A 22102-nucleotide genomic window follows, 5' to 3' on the forward strand; every position below is an offset into this window, starting at 1 on the left:
TCCTGGAGTCCTGGGATCGAGTCCCACATCGGGCTCCCTGCTCGGCAGGGAGTCTGCCTCTCCCTCTGACCCTCTTCCCTCTCGTGATCTCTATCGCTCTCATTCTCTCTCTCTCAAATAAATAAATAAATCTTAAAAAAAAATAAAATAAAATAAAATAAATAAAATAAAATAAAATACTCTGCCAAATCCATGTCCAGAAATATACTACCTGTGCTTTCTTCTCAGAGGTTTATGGATTCAGGTCTTATGATCAAGGCATTCATCCATTTAAATTTTTGTGTAAGAAAGTGATCTAGTTCCATTCTTCTGCATGTAGCGTGCGGTTTTCCAGTGCCGTTCACTGAAGAGACAGTCCTTTCCACACTGCATATTTTCTGCTGCTGTGTCGTCAGTTAAGACCACAGATGTGTGGGTTAGGTTCTCAGCTTTCTTCTGCTTCTGCTTCTCCTTCTCCCTCCTCTTCCTCCTTCCTCCGTTTTTATCTTAGCGTTTTCCTTTGAGAAAATATTTTTCCCGTAAGAATATACGCAGTGTGGACTTCATTGATTACCTGTCATACTATTTGTTAGGACACTTCTCTGACGTGTGTTTTTGTAAATGAGTAGCTGGATCTATACCTTCCAACAGGTTAAACATTTGGGCGGAACTACTCAAGTCATGTTATATCCGTCCATCAGATACGGATTGTGTCTGATTGTCATCTTTTGTGATGCTATCAGTTGTGATGATGGATATCTATATTTCCTTCTCCATTGCAGGTTTATTAAAGTGATTTTAAGTTTTCTTAAAAATGTGCATTCTAAATATCCTTATTTTATAATATATATTTATATAAAACATGTTTAAAGAGAAGCATTTATTGGAATCAGCTGTTGAAACAGCTGATTAATTAATATTAATATATATTAATTCCCATTCAGAGTTAATAATATCAGAGCTCAGTTTAAAGAAACCCTTAATGTACTGACTCTAATGAGTAAACTTTGCCAAAAGTGCTATGACTATCATTTTCCGAGCTTTCTATTCTATTCCATTGACCTGTGTGTCTGTTTCTAGGTCAGCACCATACAATTTTATTTTTCCAAAAAAATAAACTACAGAGATTTTTTTTATTTAAAAAATACAATAGCATAGTATCATGTACCGACAGGAGTTTCATTAACAAACAATTAATAGGAGAGCATCTCTATTGCAAAAATTAAAGACAGATTTTCATGGCAGGAAGTTAGTGCCAAGTCAGTGACTCTTGAATTCGTCAGAGTATGGCTGGCAGCTCAGGGATGCTACGTTTTCTTTCACTAAAGACACGTTTCTTGGGCAGGTTAACGTTCCCCCCCCTTATAATTTAATGCTGTCAAAGCTATGATTAATATTTTACTCAGAATTTTTAAGAGAAAATCTTCACAAAATTAACAATACAGATCTTCAAGTAATTAGGACTACTCAGAGGCACCTGAAAAGAATCCCATGTATGGATTCATTGTTTTTTTCTTTTATTCTTTGAATTAAATTCAGTGAAAGTTTTAAGGGGGGAAAAAAGTCAGTTATGTATTCATTCCCTCATGTTTTAATTAAACAATTTTAGCGATTACGTAGAAAAACACATTTTACATGTTGCTGTAAAGCACTTTTCTGGAACTGGTCACTGACTTAAGACATCGGAAGATGATGATAGGCCTCCTATCTTCCTGTAACGTGATGGTAAATCTGCCTCTCGATGTCTGAAACCAGAGTACTGGCACCTATTTGAAACAGTTCTGGCGTCAGCCATTCATCTCCCAGCTCTTCCTTCACAAGAGAGGGACAAGCAAGGGAATCCTTGGCACTGCGGTGCCTCCTGCTGGTTTAAAGCCTACCTTGTTTCCAGTTTTCCAGAAGAAATCTCTAATGCCCGGTAGCTACTGGGAAAGTGGCAATTACCGTTTCTTTTCCAGTAAAGGTCTTAATAAAGTCTGATCCTGCCATCATTGCGATCATACTGGCTTTATAGACATGAGTAAGAGATCCAAGTTCTCCTGTTGCTAAGATGGTTTTGAGATGAGCCTCCCCACAGGCCTTGCGAAACTGACGAATCTCATCACACAGGGCTTCCCGCTGGCCGGTCAGCACCAAGGTCCTATTAATCACCACATCGATTTCCGTAACTCCGTTTTCCACAGCCAATCTGATCTCTTCCAATCGTGTTTTTAAATGAGTGTGTCCAGGGCGCCTGGGTGGCTCTGTTGGTTGGGCGACTGCCTTCGGCTCAGGTCATGATCCTGGAGTCCTGGGATCGAGTCCCATATCGGGCTCCCTGCTCAGCAGGGAGTCTGCTTCCCCTCTGACCCTCTTCCCTCTTGTGCTATCTCTCATTCTCTCTCTCAAATAAATAAATAAATAAATAAATAAATAAATGAGTCTGTCCAGCTGGAAAGCCAGTGGGCACGGAAGCCACTGGGATGGTACAGCCCAGGACCTTCAGTGCTTTAACCGCCTCACACACCCGCGTGGGGTAGACATAAACAGCAGTGGTCATAAGGCCCTTATCACACATATTTAAACTTTTTAAGAGAGCTTCCTGGATTGGATAATTGGCTTTATTACAGAGCCTTTAAACGTTGGATGATGTGTCATCATCTGAAAGTGTAGTAAGACCTATAAAGTTTATGGCTTTCAGGAGCCAAGCAGCTTGTCACTCCTTTTTCACGGTTCTGCAAGCCTGGATTTGTTCTGCATGCCTCAGAACTGCGGGTTGATTCATTTCTTACTTTTATTCCTAGATTTTTTTTTTCTTGATGCAATTGTAAATGGCATTGTTTTCTTATTTTCTCTTTGTGGAAGTTTGTCATCACTATACAGAAATGCAACAAGTTGGGACACCTGGTGGCTTAATCAGTTTAAGCGTCTGTCTTTGGCTCAGGTCACAATCCCAGGGTCCTGGCATTCAGTCCCTCATTGGGCTCCCTCCTCAGTGGGGTGTCGGCTTCTCCATCTCCTTCTGCTGCTCACCCTGCTTATGCTGTTTCTCTCTCTCTCTGTCAAATAAATAAAAAATATCTTAAAAAAAAGAAATGCAACAGGCCTCTGTATATTGACTTTGTATCCTGCAACTTTACTGAATTTATTTATTCTAACAGTTTTTTGGTGGAATCTTTAGGGATTTCTATTTATAGTATGTGATTTGCAAACAGTGACAGTTTTCCTATTTGGATTTCATCTTTTCTTTTCTTTTCTTTCTTTTTTTCTTTTTCTTTCTTTCTTTCTTTCTTTCTTTCTTTCTTTCTTTCTTTCTTTCTTTCTTTCTTTCTTTCTCTTCTTTCTTTCTTTCTTTCTTTCTTTCTTTCTTTCTTTCTTTCTTTCTTTTCTTCCTTCCTTCCTTCCTTCCTTCCTTCCTTCCTTCCTTCCTTCCTTCCTTCCTTCCTTCCTTCTTTTCTTTTCTTTTCTTTTTTTGTCTAAATGCTTTGGTTAGGGCTTTCAATACTATGTTGAATGAAAGTGATGAGAGTGGAAATCTTTGTCTTGTTCTTGATCTTAGTGGAAAAGTTTTCAACTTTTCACCCTCGAGTATAATTTTAGCTGTGAGCTTTTCATATATGGTCTATATTGCCTCTATACCCAGATGGTTTAGAGTTTTTATCATACATGCCTATCGAATCTTGTCAAGTGTTCTTTCTGCATCTATTGTAACAATCATATGATTTTTATCTTTTATTTTTTTAAGATGGTTTATCCTGATGTTTGATGTGCAGATGTGCAAACTTCCTTGCATGCCTGGAATAAATCCCACTTGATTGTGTTGTGTGATTCTCCCGATGTATTGTTGAATTCAGTTTGCTTATAATTTGTTGAGGATTTTGGCATCTATGTTCTGGAAGGATATTGGCCTTTCCTTTACTTTTTTTTTTCCCATCCGCCCACCCCCCTCCCCTCTAGAACCCTCAGTTTGTTTTTCAGAGTCCATTATCTCTCATGATTCGTCTCCACCTCCGTCTTACTCCACTTCATTCTCCCACTCCTGCTATCTTCTTCTTCTTCTTCTTTTCTCTTAACATATACTGCATTATTTGTTTCAGAAGTACAGATCTGTAATTCAACAGTCTTGTAAAATTCACAGCGCTCACAATAGCACATACCTTCCCCAATGTCTATCACCCAGCCACCCCGTCCCTCCCACACCCCCACCCCTCCAGGAACACTCAGTTTGTTTCCTGAGATTAAGAACTCCTCATATCACTGAGGTCACATGATACATGTCTTTCTCTGATTGACTTATTTCACTCAGCATAACACACTCCCATTCCATCCACGTCGTTGCAATTGGCAAGATCTCATTCTTTTGATGGCTGCATAATATTCCATTGTGTATATATACCACTGCTTCTGTATCCATTCATCTGTCGATGGACATCTTGGCTCTTTCCACAGTTTGGCTATTGTGGACATTGCTGCTATAAACATCGGGGTGCATATACTCCTTCTGATCCCTACATTTGTATCTTTGTGGTAAATACCCAGTAGTGCAATTGCTGGATCGAATGGTAGCTCTATTTTCAACTGTTTGAGGAACCTCCATACTGTTTTCCAGGGGTGTTGCCCCAGCTTTCATTCCCACCAACAGTGTAGGAGGGATCCCTTTCTCTGCATCCCTGCCAACATCTGTCATTTCCTGACTTGTTAATTGTAGCCATTCTGACTGGTGTGAGGTGGTATCTCATTGAGGTTTTGATTTGGATTTCCCTGATGCCGAGAGATATGGAGCACTTTTACATGTGTCTGTTTGCCATTTGGATATCTTCTTTGGAAAAATGTCTGTTTATGTCTTTCGCCCATTTCTTGATTGGATTATTTGTTCTTTAGAGGTTGAGTTTGATAAGTTCTTTATAGATTTTGGATACTAGCCCTTTATCTGATATGTCACTTGCAAATATCTTCTCCCATCCTGTCGGTTGTCTTTTGATTTTGTGGACACTTTCTTTTGCTGTGCAAAAGCTTTTTATCTTGATGAAATCTCAATAGTTCATTTTTCCCTTGCTTCTCTTGAATTGGCGATGTTTCTAGGAAGAAGTTGCTGTGGCTGAGGTCGAAGAGGATTCTACTTGTCTTCTTTAGAATTTTGATGGACTCCTGTCTCATGTTTAGGTCTTTCAACCATTTGGAGTCTATTTTTGTGTGTGGTGTAAGGAAATGGTCCAGTTTCATTCTTCTGCATGTGGCTGTCCAATTTTCCCAACAACATTTGTTGAAGAGACTGTCTTTTTCCATTGAATATTCTTTCCTGCTTTGTCGAAGACGAGTTGACCATAGAGTTGAGGGTCCATTTCTGGGCTCTCTATTCTGTTCCATTGATCTATGTGTCTGTTTTTGTGCCAGTAGCATTCTGTCTAGATGATGACAGCTTTGTAATAGAGCTGGAAGTCCGGAATTGTGATGCCGCCAGCTTTGCTTTTCTTTTTCAATATTCCTCTAGCTATTCAGGGTCTCCTGGTTGCATAAAATTTTTAGGATTATTTGTTCCATTTCTTTGAAAAAAGTGGATGGCCTTTTGATGGGAATTGCATTGAATGTGTAGATTGCTCTAGGTAGCATTGACATCTTCACAATGTTGGTTCTTCCAATCCTTGAGCATGGAACGTTTTTCCATTTCTTTGTGTCTTCTTCAATTTCTTTCATGAGTATTTTATAGTTCTCTGAGTACAGATCCTTTGCCTCTTTGCTTAAATTTATTCCCAGGTATCTTATGGTTTTGGGTGCAATTGTAAATGGGATAGACTCCTTGATTTGTCTCTCTTCTGTCTTGTTGTTGGTGTATAGGAATGCCACTGATTTTTGTGCATTGATTTTATATCCTGCCACTTTCCTGAATTCCTGTATGAGTTCTAGCAGTTTTGGGGTGGAGTCTTTAGGGTTTTCCACATACACTATAATATCATCTGCAAAGAGTGAGAGTTTGACTTCCTCTTTGCCGATTTGGAAGCCTTTGATTTCTTTTGGTTATCTGATTGCTGTGGCTAGGACTTCTAATACTATGTTGAATAGCAGTGGTGAGAGTGGACATCCCTGCCGTGTTCCTGACCTTAGGGAAAAGCTCTCAGGTTTTCCCCATTGAGAATGATATTCACTGTATTTTTTTCATGCATGGATTTTATGATATTGAGGTATGTATCCTCTATCCCTATACTCTGAAGAGTTTTGATCAAGAAAGAATGTTGTACTTTGTCAAATGCTTTTTCTGCATCTATGGTGAGGATCATATGTTTCTTGTTCTTTCTTTTGTTAATGTATTGTATCACGTTGATTGATTTGCAGATGGTTAACCAACATTGCAGCCCACGGATAAATCCCACTTGGTCATGGTGAATAATCCTTTTAATATACTCTTGGATCCTATGAGCTAGTACTTTGATGGGAATTTTTGCATCCATATTCATCAAGGATATTGGTCTGTAATTCTCCTTTTTTGATTGGGCCTTTGTCTGGTTTTGGGATCAAGGTAATGGTGGCCCCCTAAAATGAGTTTGGATGTTTTCCTTCCATATCTATTTTTTGGAACAGTTTCAGAAGAATAGGTATTAATTCTTCTTTATATGTCTGGTAGAATTCCCCTGGGAAGCCATCTGGCCCTGGGCTTTTGTTTGTTGGGAGATTTTTGATGACTGCTTCAATTTCCTTAGTGGTTATAGGTCTGTTCAGGTTTTCTATTTCTTCCTGGTTCAATTTTGGTAGCTGATACATCTTTAGGAATGCACCCATTTCGTCCAGGTTATCTAATTTGCTGGCATAGAGTTGCTCATAATATGTTCTTATAATTGCTTGTATTTCTTTCGTGTTGGTTGTGATCTCTCGTCTTTCATTCCTGATTTTGTTGATTTGGGTCATTTCTTTTCTTTTTGATAAGTCTGGCCAGGGGTATATCAATCTTGTTAATTCTTTCAAAGAACCATCTCCTAGTTTTGTTGATCTGTTCTACTGTTCTTTTTGTTTCTGTTTCATTGATTTCTGCTATGATCTTTATTATTTCTCTTCCCCTGCTGGGTTTAGGCTTTATTTGCTGTTTCTTTCTTTAGCTCCTCTGGGTGTAGGTTTAGGTTGTGTATTTGAGATCTTTCTTGTTTTTGAGAAAGGCTTGTATTGCTATATACTTTCCTATCAGGACTGCCTTTGATGTGACCCAAAGATTTTGAACAGTTGTGTTTTCATTTTCATTGGTTTCCCTGAATTTTTTTTTTAATTCTTCTTTAATGTCCTGGTTGACCCATTCATTCTTTAGTAGGATGATCCTTAGCCTCCATGTATTTGATTTCCTTCCGGCTTTCCTCTTGTGATTGAGTTCTAGTTTCAAAGCGTTGTGGTCTGAAAATATGCAGGGAATAATCCCAATTTTTGGTACCAGTTGAGACCTGATTTGTGACCTAGGATGTGATCAATTCTGGAGAATGTTCCATGGGAACTAGAGAAGAATGTGTATTCCGTTGTTTTGGGCTGGAATATTCTGAATATATCTGTGAATTCCATTTGGTCCAGTGTTTCATTTAAAGTCTTTATTTCCTTGTTGATCTTTTGCTTAGATGACCTGTCCATTTCAGTGAGGGGGGTGTTAAATTCCCCCACTATTATTGTATTGTTATCAATGTGTTTCTTTGCTTTTGTTATTAATTACCTTATATAATAGGCTGCTCCCTTGTTAGGGGCATAGATATTTACAATTGTTAGATCTTCTTGTTGGGTAGACCCTTTAAGTAGGATATAATGTCCTTTTTCATCTCTTATTACAGTCTTTGTTTTCAAATCTAATTTGTCTTATATAAGGATTGCCACCCCAGCTTTCTTTTGGTGTCCATTAGCATGGTAAATGGTTTTCCACCCCCTCACTTTCAATCTGGGGGTGCCTTTGGGTCTAAAATGAGTCTCTTGCAGACAGCATATCGATGGTTTTTGTTTTTTAATCCAATCTGATAGCCTGTGTCTTTTGATTGGGGCATTTAGCCCATTTACATTCAGGGTAACTATTGAAAGGTATGAATTTAGTGCCATTATCCTTCAATATTTCTTGGAGAGCTAGTTTCGTGTTTGCAAATTCCTAAGTTTTTTTTTTTTTTCCTGGACGCTTTTTATCTCTCCTTCTATTTTCAATGACAGCCTAGCTGGATATAGTATTCTTGGCTGCATATTTTTCTCATTTAGTGCTCTGAAGATCTCATGCCAGTCCTTTCTGGGTGCCAGGTCTCTGTGGATAGGTCTGTTGCCAGTCTAATGTTTCTGCCATTGTAGGTTACATATCTCTTCTCCCGAGCTGCTTTCAGGATTTTCTCTTTGTCTCTGAGACTCTTAAGTTTTACTATTGGATGTCGGGGTGTTGAACTTTTTAATTGATTTTGAGAGGGATTCCCTGTGCCTCCTGGATTTTGATGCCTGTTTCCTTCCCCACATTAGGGAAGTTCTCTGCTATTATTTGCTCCAATATACCTTCTGCCCCTTTCTCTCTGTCTTCTTCTTCTGGGATCCCAATCATTCTAATATTGTTTCGTCTTATTGTATTGCTTATCTCTTGAATTCTGCCCCCATGATCCTGTAGTTGGTTATCTCTCTTTTTCTCAACATTTTATTTTCCATCATTTGGTCTTCTATATCGCTGATTCTCTCTTCTGCCTCATTTATCCTATTAGTTAGTGCTCCCATTTTTTATTGCACCTCATTAATAGCCTTTTTGATTTCGACTTGGTTAGGTTTTAGTTCTTTTATTTCTCTAGAAAGGGTTTCTCTAATAACTTCCACCCTTTTATCAAGCCCAGCTAGTATCTTTAAAGTAATGATTCTGACTCTAGGTCCGACATCGTACTAATGTCAGTATTGAGTAGGTCCCTGGCAGACGGTACTACCTCTTATTCTTTTTGCTCAGGTGATTTTTTTCATCTTATCCATTTTGTTCATTTGCCCAGAATAGATGAATGAGAAAACAGAATGCTAACAGGTTAACAACGTCCCCAGCAAACATAATCTATAAAAATCAGAAAAGTCCTGAAACCAGGGGACAAGAAAGTGAAAGAAGGATAGAAGAAAGAGAAAAAAAAAAAGGTGGTGGGCAGGGGAGTGGGGTCTTTGAATCTGCCTCCTCAGATCCTGTGGAATTCGGGGACACCCTCTTGTCTGTTGAGTTGTGTGGAGAGAGGTAGACAGTAGTCTCTGGCTGGTCACGAGGGTGGCACCGGACCATCACCAGAGGGGCATTGTGCGGTGGGAGCCACTGCTTGGTTTCCATGAAAATGGAATGGGGTCTGTGACTACAATTGCTAGCAGCCGCATGGGGAGAGGAGGGTGGTGGTGGTGCCCACTTCCTAGGGTTGTGGTCAGGAGTAGTCTGGAGCCCACTGACGTCAGCCACGCCTGACACAGAAGGCACCCAGTCACTGTAGCTGTGGGCACTGTGCCCATGGCACTTTCGTGCAGGCCAGCTCCCCTGCTGCCGCCTCCTACTTTTCATCATCTACATGTTCATGAGCCTCTGTTTTGCCCCATGGCCTCTGGGGTATTGCCTTCCCTCCATCTGGCCCTCCTCCTGTGCCGTGTGCAACCCGATGCCAGGGTAGCCTTATCGAGAGACAGCTCTGGCCGTGTCAGTCCCTGGATGGAACAGTTCCATGGATCCCCTGTGAGGCGAGGATGATGCCCTGCCCTGGAAGGGGCCTGCAGATCCTCAATCAGGAGAACCACACCTCCATTTTCAGCCTGGCCTGCCCCCCTCAGTCTTCCTCAGGGAAGCTCTCCGCACTTCCTGAGCTGACAGCTCTTAACTTAAAAATGAATATTGTGTTACATTTCTCAGTGCCTTAGTTCACCTTTGGCATGTGGTAGGTAGCTGGCATAGGCCAAGAGCAGGCGGTTTCTCCTTCTCATTCCTCCACACCCCTCCCTCCCAGAGGTAGCTCTGAGCAGCCTCCAAACCTTGCAACTCAAAATCCCTTGACCTGTGCCTCCTGCCTTCAGCTGGTGAACTTGGTGGTTTCCCGTTGCTTCTGCCTCCCATACCGGCTCCCAGGGCGGGTCCTGGATCAGGGGAGGGGTCACACCGTTGTCTGTGGTTGGTCTTCTTCCTATCCCGCACTGAGATCTCCCACCTTTGCATCTTCCATGTATGGGCTTGGAAGCAAGCCCATCCACAGGGAACCTATTTGCCCCATGGATCCAGGTAATGATCATTGAATTAGAGTTCCAGGATATGTCACAAACCTGCTCTGAAGCCTGTCCCACAATCTGTGACCATCTCACACTAAAACAGAAAGAGTAATAGCTTCCTGGACTGGGAAGTGGCATTTGTCTCTACTTAAACTCTTGAATGCATAGGTGCCGAGCCTGGACAGAAAGGGACCATGGCTCCCGTGGGCTAGGATTAACAGGTAAAAGATGAGAACTCTGTAAAATTTGAATTCGAGGTACAGAGTGAATAATGATTTTAGAGTAAATACTCCCAAGTAGGGCTTATGAACTTTACACAGCGAAAGCTTTTTCAAATAGTTAACTGAAAGAAAAATCTTTTTTTTTAATTTTTAATTTTAATTCCAGTAGAGCTAACATATACTGTTATTTTAGTTTCAGGTGTATAATTGACTGATTCAGTAATTCTATACATTCCTCAGTGCTCCTCAGGAAAATTGCTCTTAATCCCCTTCATCTGTTTCATTCATCCCTCCATCTACCTGCACTGTGGTCACCATCCATTTGTTCTCTATTGTTAAGAATCTGTATTTTGGTTTGTCTCTTTTTTCTCCCTTATTTTTAGTATGTTTCTTAAATTCTACATAAGAGTGACATCATATGCTATTGTTTTCTCTGACTGACTGATTTCACTTAGGATAACACCTTCTAGCTCCATCCGTGTGGCTGCAAATGACAAGATCCCATTCTTTTAATGGCTGAGTAGTATTCCACTGTGTGTTGTGTGTACACACATCTATCATCTCATTTATCAGTTTATCAACAGACACTTGAGTTGCTTCCAGATTGTGATATTGTAAATAATGTTGCAAGAAACATAGGGGTGCATGTATCCTTTGGAGTTATTGTGTTCATATTCTTTAGGTAAACACCCAGTAGTGTAAATGCTGGATCATAGGGTAGTTCTGTTTTTAACATCTTGAGGAACCTCCGTACCGTTTTCTAGAGTGACTGCACCAGTTTGCATTCCCACCCACAGTGCACGAGGGTTCCCCTTTCTCCGCATCCTCCCAACACCTGTTTTTTCTTGTGCTGTTGACGTTGGCCATTCTGACAGTATGAGGTAATATCTCATTGTACTTTTGATTTGCATTTTCATGATGATGGGTGATGATGAGCATCTTTTCATGTGATTATTGGCCATCTGTATTTCTTCTTTGGAGAAATGTCTGTTCATGTTTTCTGCCTATCTTTTAACTGGATTAATTGGTTTTGGGGTGTTGAGTTGTGTCAGTTCTCTATATATTGGACACTATCTCTTTATTGCGTATGATGTTTGCAAATACCTTCTCCCTTTCAGTAGGTTGTCTTATTATAACTACTTTTTCATTGTTCTTCTGCTGTGAGGAAACTTTTCATTTTGATGTAGTCCCAATAGTTTATTTTTGCTTTGGTTTCCTTTGCCTCAGGAGACAGTCTAGAAAAATGTTGCTCTGGTCCATACGAAGAAGTTACAGTTTGTGCCCTCTTGTAGGATTTCTATGTTTTCAGGTCTCACATTGAGGTCTTGAAACTGTTTTGAGTTTATTTGTCTGTATGGTGTAAGAAAGTGGTCCAATTTCATTTTTTTGTGCATAGCTGTCCAGATTTCCCAACACCTTATGCTGTAGAAATTGTCCTTTTGCCATTCGATATTCTTGCCTGCTTTGTGGAAGATTAATTGACCACATAACTGTGGGTTTATGTCTGAGCTTTCTGTCCTTTTCCCATGGTCACTGTGTCTATTTTTGTGCCAGGACCATACTGTTAGGAAGACTACAGCTTGTAGGATATATCTCTTGAAATCTGGAATTGTGACTCTTCCAGCTTTGTTTTTTATTTTTTAGGATTGCCTTAGCTGTCCAGTATCTTTTATGGTTCTATCCAAATTTTTAGATTGTTTTTTGAGTTATCTTTGTTTAACTTATAGTATATCATTAGTTTCAGATGTAGTGTTCAATAATATATCAGCTGTGTATGACACCCAGTGCTCATTCCTTCACGTGCCCTCCTTAATGGCCATCACCCAGTTAGCCCATCTCCCCATCCCCCTCCCTTCCCACAACCATCAGTTTCTTTCTATATTTAGGAGTCTCTCATGGTTTTTCTCCCTCTCTGATGACATCCGATTCAGTTTTCCCTCTCTTCCCCCATGATCCTCTGTGCTGTTTCTTGTATTTCCCATATGAGCGAAACCATATGACAATTGTCTTTCTCGGATAGACTTATTTTGCTCAGCATAATACCCTCCAGTTCCATCCAGGTCGATGTGATGGTAGGTTTTCATCCTTTCCGATGGCTGAATAATATTCCATCATAGATATACACCACACCTTCTTATCCATTCATCTGTCCGTGGACATCTGGGCTCTTTCCGTATTTCGGCTATAGTGGAGATTGCTGCTGTGAACACTGGGGGGGCAGTTGCCACTACTTTCTTCTAAACCTGTATTTTTGGGGTAAATATCCAGGAGTGCAATTGCTGGGTCGTAGTGTAGCTCTATTTTTAACTTCTTGAAGAAACTTGGTACCATTTTACAGACTGGCTGTACAAGATGGCATTCCCAACAGCAGTGTAAGAGGGTTCCTTTTCTATGCATCTTCGCCAACATATGTTGTTCACTGACTTGTTACATGTAGCCATTTTAACTGGTGTAAGGTGGTATCTCATTGTGGTTTTGATTGTATTTCCCTGATGGCTAGTGATGGTGAGCACTTTTTCGGGTGTTTGTTCATCAGTTGTAAGTCGTCTTTGTAGAAAGTTGTGTTCATGTTCACACACATGTCTTGAGCTAGGGTTATGGAGTGGGCCAAGAGCGTGGAAGATATCATCTGTTGAGGTGTAGTGACTTTCACAGAGGTCTGATATGAGGGCTAGAATTAGGGAGATATCAGGCTCGGGGTTTGTATTCAGTACTGTATTAAATTATACCTAAGCAGGGAATGGCTCAAGATTTCATCCAGGTTTCTCTTGCTCTAAATCATTTCTGGAGTTCCAAAATGCATGATTTCACACGTTGTTGAAGGATGAGTCCTCTGGTATTCCTCATATGTCCCCATCCCTGCGGCTTGGGAGACAGGCCTCTTGGGGTGGTCCTTTAAGAACCCAACATAGAGTTAGGGTTAGGGCCCAAGAAGTTGGCTGGTCTAATCTGCCAGCTTTGTGGCGAGCTTGCTGGAGGGCTGCTTTGTGGCCGTGGGTGAGGGTGAGTGTCAGGCTCAGGATAGACGGCCAGGGGAGTGACGAAAGTGGAGGCTTGCTGGGATGGGCTCAGGGGGGCCTTCATATTTCTCCTGCTCTGAGTCGTTCCTGGTGTTCCAAATGGCATGGTTTCATTTGCCGCCTTCCTGCAAACACTGAGCCTGACAATCACTGTGACCCATGCCCTCAACTCCGTCTGATTCCCCTGGTATTGGTAAGGTTTCCCCAGTCCAAGGGGCAAAGGAATCAGGCCTCTGGGACAGACTCCTCAGAAGCCAACCCTCAGTTAGGGTTAGGGCATAGGGGAAAGGCAGCTCTGAACTGCCTGTGCTGTGGCGAGCTTCTCGGGGGTCTGATTTGTGGGCGTGGGTCAGGGTGAGTGTCAGGCTCAGGGTTTGAGGCTAGGGTGCCTCTGAAATTGGGGGTTCGCTGGGATGCATTGCCGAATTCTCCTACTCTGAATCCATTCTGGATTTCTGAATGGCGCAGTTTCCTTCTGGGTTGCAGGCTGAGTTCTGATATTGCTTTGTTATCCCTAATCCATGGGGGCATTGGTGCCAGGCTTCTGGGAACATAACCTTCAGAAGCCAATCTAGGGTTAGTGTTAGGCACAAGAGGCATGGCTGGCCAGATCTGCTGGCGCTATGGCGAGCTTCTCAGAGGGCTGTGTTGAGGCCAGGGTCAGGGTGAGAGTCAGCATCAGCATTTGGAAATGGAGGGCCGGTGAATGTGGGGGATCTATGGGATGGGCATGCAGATATCCCCTGGTCTGAAGAATTTTGGGACTTAGAAATGGCTCGGTTTCCCTGTGAATGGCTGACTAAGTTCTCTGGTATTGCTCCAGTGAACCCAATCCCGGGGAATTTGGAGCCAGACCTCTGATTACAGACTCCTATTAATCAAATTAGGTTTAGGGGCTGGGGCATGGCAGGCCCAATCTGCCTGCGCTATGGCAAACTTTCCAGGGAGTTGAGTTGAGTGCACGGGTCAGGGTGAGTGTCATGCTCAGTGTATAGTGGTCAGGGTACTTTTGAAACTCAGGGTTCGCTGGGATGGACATGCAGATTTCTCCTGCTTTGAATGCTTTCCAGGGTTACAAATGGTGTGGTTTCCTTCTGAATGGCATGCTGATTCTTCCAGTATTGCTCAAATGTCACCTCTATGGGACTTTGGAGCCAGGCCTCTGGGGACAGAACCCTCAGAAGCCAGCTTAGGCTTTGGGTTAAGGTTTTGTGTCTTGGCAGCCCCAATCTGCCAACACTGTTGGGAGTGTCCAGGGGGCAGAGTTGAGGGCATGGGTCAGGGTGTGTGTCCGGCTCAGGCTTACTCCCAAGGGGCCACTGAAATTAAGGGTTCGTTGGGATGGCCATGCAGACTTCTCTTCTTTTCAGTCCTTCCCAGACTTCCTAAAGGCAGGGTTTCCTACTAGGTCGCAGCCTGAGTTTTCTGACATTGCTTTGTGACCCCAATCCATGGGGATTTGGAGCCAGTCTTCTGGGGAGAGACACAACAGACCCTATTCCAGGGTTATGGTTAGGGCCTATGGGCATGCAGGTCTGATTAGCCAGTGCTGTGGTGATCTTTCTGTGGGGTTGAGTTGAGGTCGTGGGTCAGGGTGATTGTCAGGCTCAGTGTTTGTGGGTAGGGAACTAATGAAAGTGGGGATTCGTTGGGATGGGCATGCAGATTTCTTCTACTCTGAGTCATTTCTGGGGTTTCAATTGCCACCACTTCCTACTGAAGGGCATGCTGAGACCTCTGCTATTGCTTCGTTGTCCCGAATCCCTGGGGCTTTGGAGCCAGGCCTCTCGGGACAAACCCCTCAGAAGAAAACCTAGGGTTAGGCTTAGGGCTTAGGTGCCAGCAGGCCAGATCTGCCTGCGCTGGGCAGAGCTTCGTGGGGGTCTGATTTGAGAGAATTGATCACTGTGGGTGTCAGGCTCAGAGTTTGTGGCCAGGGTGCCACCGAATATGAGGGTTTTATGGGATGGGCATGAACAGTTCTCAGCTCTGATTCCTTTGCAGAGTTACAAAAGGCACGGTTTCCTTTGATGGTTAGCTGAATCCTCTGGTATTGCTCAGGTGACCCCAATACCTAAGGTTTTGTAGCCAGACATCTGGGGAGAGACCCATCAGAACCCAATCTACGGTTAGGGTTAGGGCCTAGGGGCATGGTTCTCTTCATATGCCAGGAATGTGGCATGTTTCCCAGTGGGCGGGGTTGAGAGCCTGTGGCACGGTGAGGGTCAGGCATAGGGTTTGCGGGAAGGGTGCCTCTGAATGTGGGAGTCCTTGCGATGGGCATGCAGATTTCTACGGCTCTGAGCACTTTCCGTATTTCAAAAAGTGTGGTTTCCTTCTGAATGGCAAGCTGAGTCTTCTGCTAATGCTCAGGTGTCCCCAAAACCTGTATCGTGGGAGCCTCGCTTTGGGGGAAGATGCCTCAGAAGCCAACCTAGAGTTCGTGTTAGTGCTTAGGGGCATGACAGGCCTGAACTGCCAATGCTGCGGCGACCTTTCTGGTGTCTGAGTTGAGGGAGTGGGTCAGAGTGATGTCAGGCTCAGGGTGTGTGTCCAATGGACCACTGAATTTGTAGGTTTGCTGGGATGGGCATGCAGATTTATCCACTCTGAGTCCTTTGCAGAGTTCAAAAAAAGTGGTTTCTTTATGAATGGCAGATTGAGTCCTCTGATATTCCACAGGTGTCCCCAAAACTGGGTTTTGGAGCCAGGACTCTGGGAACAGAACTCTCACAAGCCAACGTAGGGTTAGGGCCATGGGGAATGGCAGGCCCCATTTGTTGGCACTGTGGCAAGCTTACCTTGGGGCTGAGCTGAGGGTGTGGGCCAAGTTGAGTGTTAGGCTCAGGGTTTGCCATCAGGGGGCTGATGAAAGTGGGGTTAGTGGGATGTTCATGCAGAGTTCTCCTGCTCAGTATGCATTCCAAGTTCCAAATGGTGCGGTTTCTTCTGGGTGGCAGACTAAGTCCTATGGTATTGCTCCGGTGTCCCCAATCCCTGGGGCTTTGGAGCCAGTACTCTGAGGATAGACCCCTCAGAAACCACATAGGTTTAGAGTTATGTCCTAGGACCATGGCCAGCCCGTTATGCCGGCACCATGGTGAGCTTTCCGGGGATCTGATTTAAGGACATGGGTGGGTCAGGGAGAGTATCAGGCACAGGGTTTACAGCCAGGAGACCACTTAAAGTGGGGTTTTGCTTGGAAAGGCATGCGGATTTCTCCTGCTCTGAAACCTTTTCGAAGTTCTAAATGGTGTGGTTTCCATCTGGGTGGCAGGCTGAGTCTTGTGGTACTGCTGATGTGTCCACAATCCCCGGGACTAAGGAGCCAGGCATCTGGGGATAGACCCCTCAGAAACTAACCTACGGTTAGAGTTAGGAACTAGGAGCATGGCAGGCCTGAACTACTGGTGCTGTGGCGAGCTTCCCCGGGGCCAGAGTTGAGGGCATGGTTCCGGGTGAGTGTCAGGCACAGGGTTTGCAGCCAGCGTATCGCTTATTGTGGGAGTTCCCTTGAATGGGCATGCAGAGTTTCCCTGCTCTGATGCTTTCTGGAGCTCCAAATGGCGTGGTTTACTTCCGGGTGGCAGGCTGAGTATTCTGGTTTTACTCAGGTGCCACAAACCCTGGGAATTTGGTGCCAGGCCTATGGAGACAGATCCCTTAGTAGCCAACCTAGGGTTGGCGTTAGGGCCTAGGAGCATGTCAGGCCCAATCTATTGGCACTGTGGCGAGCTTCCTAGGTGTCCTAGTTGAGGGCATGGGTCCAGGTGAGTGTCAGGCTCATTGTTTGTGGCCAGGAAGCCACTGAAAGTGAGGGTTCACTGGGAAAGGCATGCAGATTTCTCCTGCTCTGAAACCTTTCTGGAATTCCAAATGGTGCGGTTTCCTTCCGGGTGCAAGGCTAATACTCTGGTACTGCTCTGGTGTCCTCAATTCCTGGGGGTTTGGAGGCAGGACTCTGGAGACAGACCCCTCAGAGTCCATCCTAGGGTTAGTTTCGGGCCCTGGAGCACGGCAGGCCCAATCTGCTGGCGCTGTGGTGAGCTTCCTGGGGGTTGAGTTGAGGGCGTGGGTCAGGGTGTGTTCAGGCTCAGGGTTTGGGTACAGGGGGTGGTTAAATGTGGGTTTTCACTGAGATGGGCAGGCAGACTTCTCCTCTTGGAATGCTTTCCGGAGTTCCAAATGGCAAGTTTTCTTCTAGTTCCAGGCTGAATCTTCTGTTTTTGCTCAGGTGTCTCTAGTCCCTGGAGCTCTGGGACAGGCCTCTTGGGACAGACACCTCAGAAGCCCACCTAGGGTCAGATTTAGGGCATAGGGGCATGGCAGGAATGATCCGCCAGCAATATGGCGCGCTTCTGTTACAGAACCTGGACTGGATCGCCTGATAGAAGAACCAAGTTGTACCTGGAGATCTTGGAGAATAGGAGGTTTATTTAATGCTGGTGGGCTCAGAGAAGAGTGATCTCCAATGGTCTGATCCCCAAGCACAAACAAAGGGGGCAATTTATACACTTCTACTTCTGCATACTTGGAACTTTTGGCGTGTGAAGCGGGGCAGGGAGAAGAACCCGGAGGAGCTGTGGGGCAAGGACTGGGACTGTCTCACTGGCTCAGTCGCCCATCTTAGGACACAGATTTTCCTTATCATTCCATCCCTGATGCTCCCTTCAACACCTAGTTAAGAGGGCATCATCATCATCTTCTAAGTGGCGATAGTCAGTAAGGAGTAACTGGAGTCTGATTTTAGCAATTTGAGTAGTGATAAATCTAGTAAGGGCATTAAGAATACAAGGATCAAATGCTACTATGAGGAGAAGCAATAGCAGGGGGCCAATGAAGGTGGCGAACCAAGGGAACCATTGTGAGAGGGTATCCCACCAAGTTGTCTGCTGGAGTGATTCCCACCAGCGATGTACTCATTCTTGTAATTGGGTCAGAGTTTCTTGGACCACCCCGAGCTCATTAACATAGAGACAACATTCCTCCTGTAAGAAGCGGCAGAGCGCCCTCCCCCCCGCATGACCATGTGAATGTCGAGCCCACACCTGTTTTGGAGGACCACTGAGACAAGTGAATCGAGTTGGTGCAACAGGGTCAGGGCAGACTGAGCAAGGGCAGAAAACTCTGCCACGGGTTGTTGATTTAACTCCTGGTACTGAACCTAAGACATCCCGAAGTCAGTGGCGCTGAGGGCAACACATGATACAGCCAGCAGGCTCAAAATAAGAGGGACGGCCACAGTGGGCATCAAGGGTGGCTAGGGGGTCTCCATATGAGTGGGGCATCGCCCCCAGGGAGGAATGAAAATCGAGTAAGAGACTGGCAAGTGTGCATTACTGATTGTGCGGGCTGGTGCAGATGTGTACACCTTGATCACAAGCCAGAAAAGGGTTGTTAGGCACACAGAGCCGACTGTGGCCCATGGTGCGAGAAGAAGTGTTGTTATACAGCGGTACCAGAGCCAGAAAGGGATAATCTGAGGTCCCCAGTACTGAGGTGGGTGGGAGGTGACACAGTAGATTGGTTGAGAATGACACCTAGGTATTGGACGGGACCAGGCTTTATACAGATCCAGCAGTCAGACGGTAGGGGCGGATTTGAGTGATTAAGAGCTTGGTGGGAGGCGTTAATGATACCTAACAGTTGCGCTATAATTGCTTGCTGTGTGGGGAGGGGGGACCCAAGGATGCATCAGGGTGAGTTATTTTCTGACTCTGGGGGTTGACTGTAAGGCTTGGCGTGAACATGCACTTAATCATAACTTTGGAAATGGGGTCCATCCCCATAGGGTGATATTGGCCCAATAGGAGAATGATTCCTGTAGCCCATGATGTGGTATTTGGTTCTAAAACTGAGAGGGGGAGCGGTATACAGTTATTGTTAGAATGAGAGGATGGGGTGGAGTTGCATGACAAGGAAATCTGGATGTCACTGCACTGTTTGAGGTGCCACCACCTGGTGGACCATCATTCCATTCCCAGCCAAGTTGCCACCAATGATGGACATCCCCAGGATTGCGAGCAGAACTAAGGGCAGGTGTTTGGCTGTTGAGGCATAGGGTCCCCACAGCTTTAGATATCTACCAGCTGGTAACCTGAGTGTGGGCCATGGTAGGAACACCATCTGTGATGTTCCCAGGAGGTATCAAGAAGCTGGCATCCATCAAAATAGAAGTTAAATTTTGGTGTGTGCTCATCCCAGGTGGAAGAAGTCAGTGGGGGTGCTGTTGCGGAATTGAGGGGGATAAGCTGGAAAGTCCATTTGCCAGTAAAGGCGATATGAGAGTTTGTCCCCCTTGCCTGGCTGGGCAAGCTAGAGGCATGCGGAGGAACAGCACACCAAGTAGCAGAAGACCGGGACTGCCTGGGGCCAGGAAAACCATGGTGAATTTCGCTCAGGAGTAGACAGCAGAGGACCAGTAAAATTGGGATCTGTGACCTTAGGTAGAGAGAGCCATCATGGCTAACCCATTAGCAGATGAAACCCGTGGACAAGCAAGTGCAGTAATACACCCTAGGGACACCCAATAAGTAATGGCAGTAGCAAGCATCTGGGGGAAAGTCCAGACAGGAAGGACTCCCAAGATGAGGGAAATCATGCCGATGAGAGGCAGGGACCACGGTGAACTGGTGTCCATCAATCGGTGGGGTCTCCTTGAAGGTGAAGCCATAGTGGGTTCGTGAAGTCTGTCTGGACTCTCCACTGGCGCGGCTCCTCGTCCAATTGATGAGCTTTCTTCACTCTGGAGTGGTGGACCCACGGGGTGACACCCGAGACCTTGAGGGCAGTAGGGGCATTTAAAACAACAGTATGGGGCCCTGTCCACTGTGGTTTGTGGGTGTCTTTCTTCCAATCTTTGACCCAAACTGAGTCCTCTGTCTGGAAGGAGTGTACCTGAGATCCTAAGGTGATTGGGGCCCTTTCAATGGTGTACTTTTGTAATTTCTTTAGGGTGGTCCCAAGGGCCTGAAGCTTCTCCTTTATCCCTTTATCTCGAATCCAATGCAGGTTTCCTGGAAGGCTTCCCAAGTACAGGGGAGGCCATCCATATGTTAATTCAAATGGGGAGAAACCTGATGCCCCAGGTGTGCAGCGAGCATGCAGGAGAACCAGGGGTAACAGAACCGGCCATGGGGGTTTAGTCTCCTGACAAAACTTTGCTAAGGATCCCTTGAGGGTGTGATTCATTTGCTCTACTTTCCTTGAACTTGGGGGCCGGTAAGTGGTGTGGAGTCTCCAAGTGATATTGAGAGATTTGGTCAAGACCTGTGCAATGTCTGTCACAAATGCAGGTACATTGTCAATATGGATTGTTAATGGCAGGCCGAGCTGGGGCATGATCTCCCACAAGAAGAATTTAGCTCCTTCCCAGCTTTGCTCTGTCCTAGTTGGGAAGGATTTGACCCACCCAGAGTATGTGCATACTATTATTAGGAGATATCTGAACCCTCTGCTTGGTGGCACATCTGTGACGTCTACCTCTAGTTCTTCGAAGGGGGTTACTCCCATCCTCTGGACACCTGATGGGAGCCATGGTGCAGACCGATCATTATTTTTAGCACATGTTATGCATCATTCACTCGTTGCTCGGCATAGTGCTGCCAGCTGACTGATGTAGTAGTGCTTCTTGAGAAGGGCCTCTAATGCAATTTTTCTCAGATGAGTGAGTTGGTGGTATTCCTTGACTAGATGCCCTCCAGTTGCTGTTGGAACAAAGATGTGCCCATCTGAAATCATCCACCATCCCTTTTCAGTCAGGGTGGCACCCTCAGCCATGGCCCATTCCTTTTCCTTTTTAGTATAACTGTATGGAAGGACTTCTTCTGGGGGTGTTAGGACCATGGTGAGAGAAATGGCTCTGTCCATGTCCTCACTGGCTTTGGTCTTGGCTGCCTCATCTGCCAGACAATTTCCCTGTGCTATGGGACTGTCTCCTTTCTGGTGTCCCTTACAGTGCAGGATTGCTACTTCCTTTGGAAGCATGATGGCTTCGAGGAGTCTCAGTATCTCCTCTTTGTTCTTGATAGCTTTTCCTGCTGTGGTTAGGAGGCCCCTTTCTTTGTAGATGGCTCCATGTATATATACAGTAGCAAAGGTGTACGAAGCGTCAGTATAGATGTTGACTTGTTTGCCTTCACCGAGGGTGAGGGCTCGGACTAAGGCATATAATTCAGCCTGTTGAGCTGGCCATCCAGCTTTAATGCCTTAGCTTCTAGGACTTCAGTGGTTGTGGTTACTACATAAGCCACTTTCCGGGCACCCTCTTGTAGGTAACTGCTGCGTCACTTAACAGCGTGAGCTCTGGATTCTTTATGCTTTGATCCCGCAGATCTGGATGGCTCACGTAGACTTCATCTATCACCTCAGAGCAGTCATGGTCTGGTTTCCCCTCTTTTGTAGGGAGATGTGTTGCTTGATTTAATGTCCTTGCTGTTTCGAGGGTGACCTGTGGTTCTTCTCAGAGGAGCCCTTGGTATTGTGCTGACAGTTGGAAAGGAAGCAGTGTCCCTGTGCGTTCATGAGGGACACAACTGCATGAGGGACCTTGATGTTAAGTTCTTGACCCAGGGTAAGTCTGTTCTCCTCCTTGATGAGTAGGACTGTGGCTGCCAGCACCCTGGGGCATGGCGGCAATCCCGCTGCCATAGGGTCCAGCTTCTTTGACAGGTAAGCAACTGGCCATTGCCAGCGTCCAACAATCTGGGT

The 22102-nt window shown here is 44.9% G+C and overlaps 1 pseudogene; it reads right to left on the bottom strand.

Moving 5' to 3' along the window:
- Positions 1–1362: 1362 nt before the first annotated feature.
- On the bottom strand, positions 1363–2743 carry LOC112814492 (deoxyribose-phosphate aldolase-like; annotated as a pseudogene).
- Between the last annotated feature and the right edge of the window lie 19359 nt (positions 2744–22102).

Source organism: Callorhinus ursinus, unplaced genomic scaffold (assembly GCF_003265705.2).
Source record: "Callorhinus ursinus isolate GAN/ISIS: 27379988/994484 unplaced genomic scaffold, GSC_fseal_2.0 scaffold289, whole genome shotgun sequence".
NCBI lineage: Eukaryota > Metazoa > Chordata > Mammalia > Carnivora > Otariidae > Callorhinus > Callorhinus ursinus.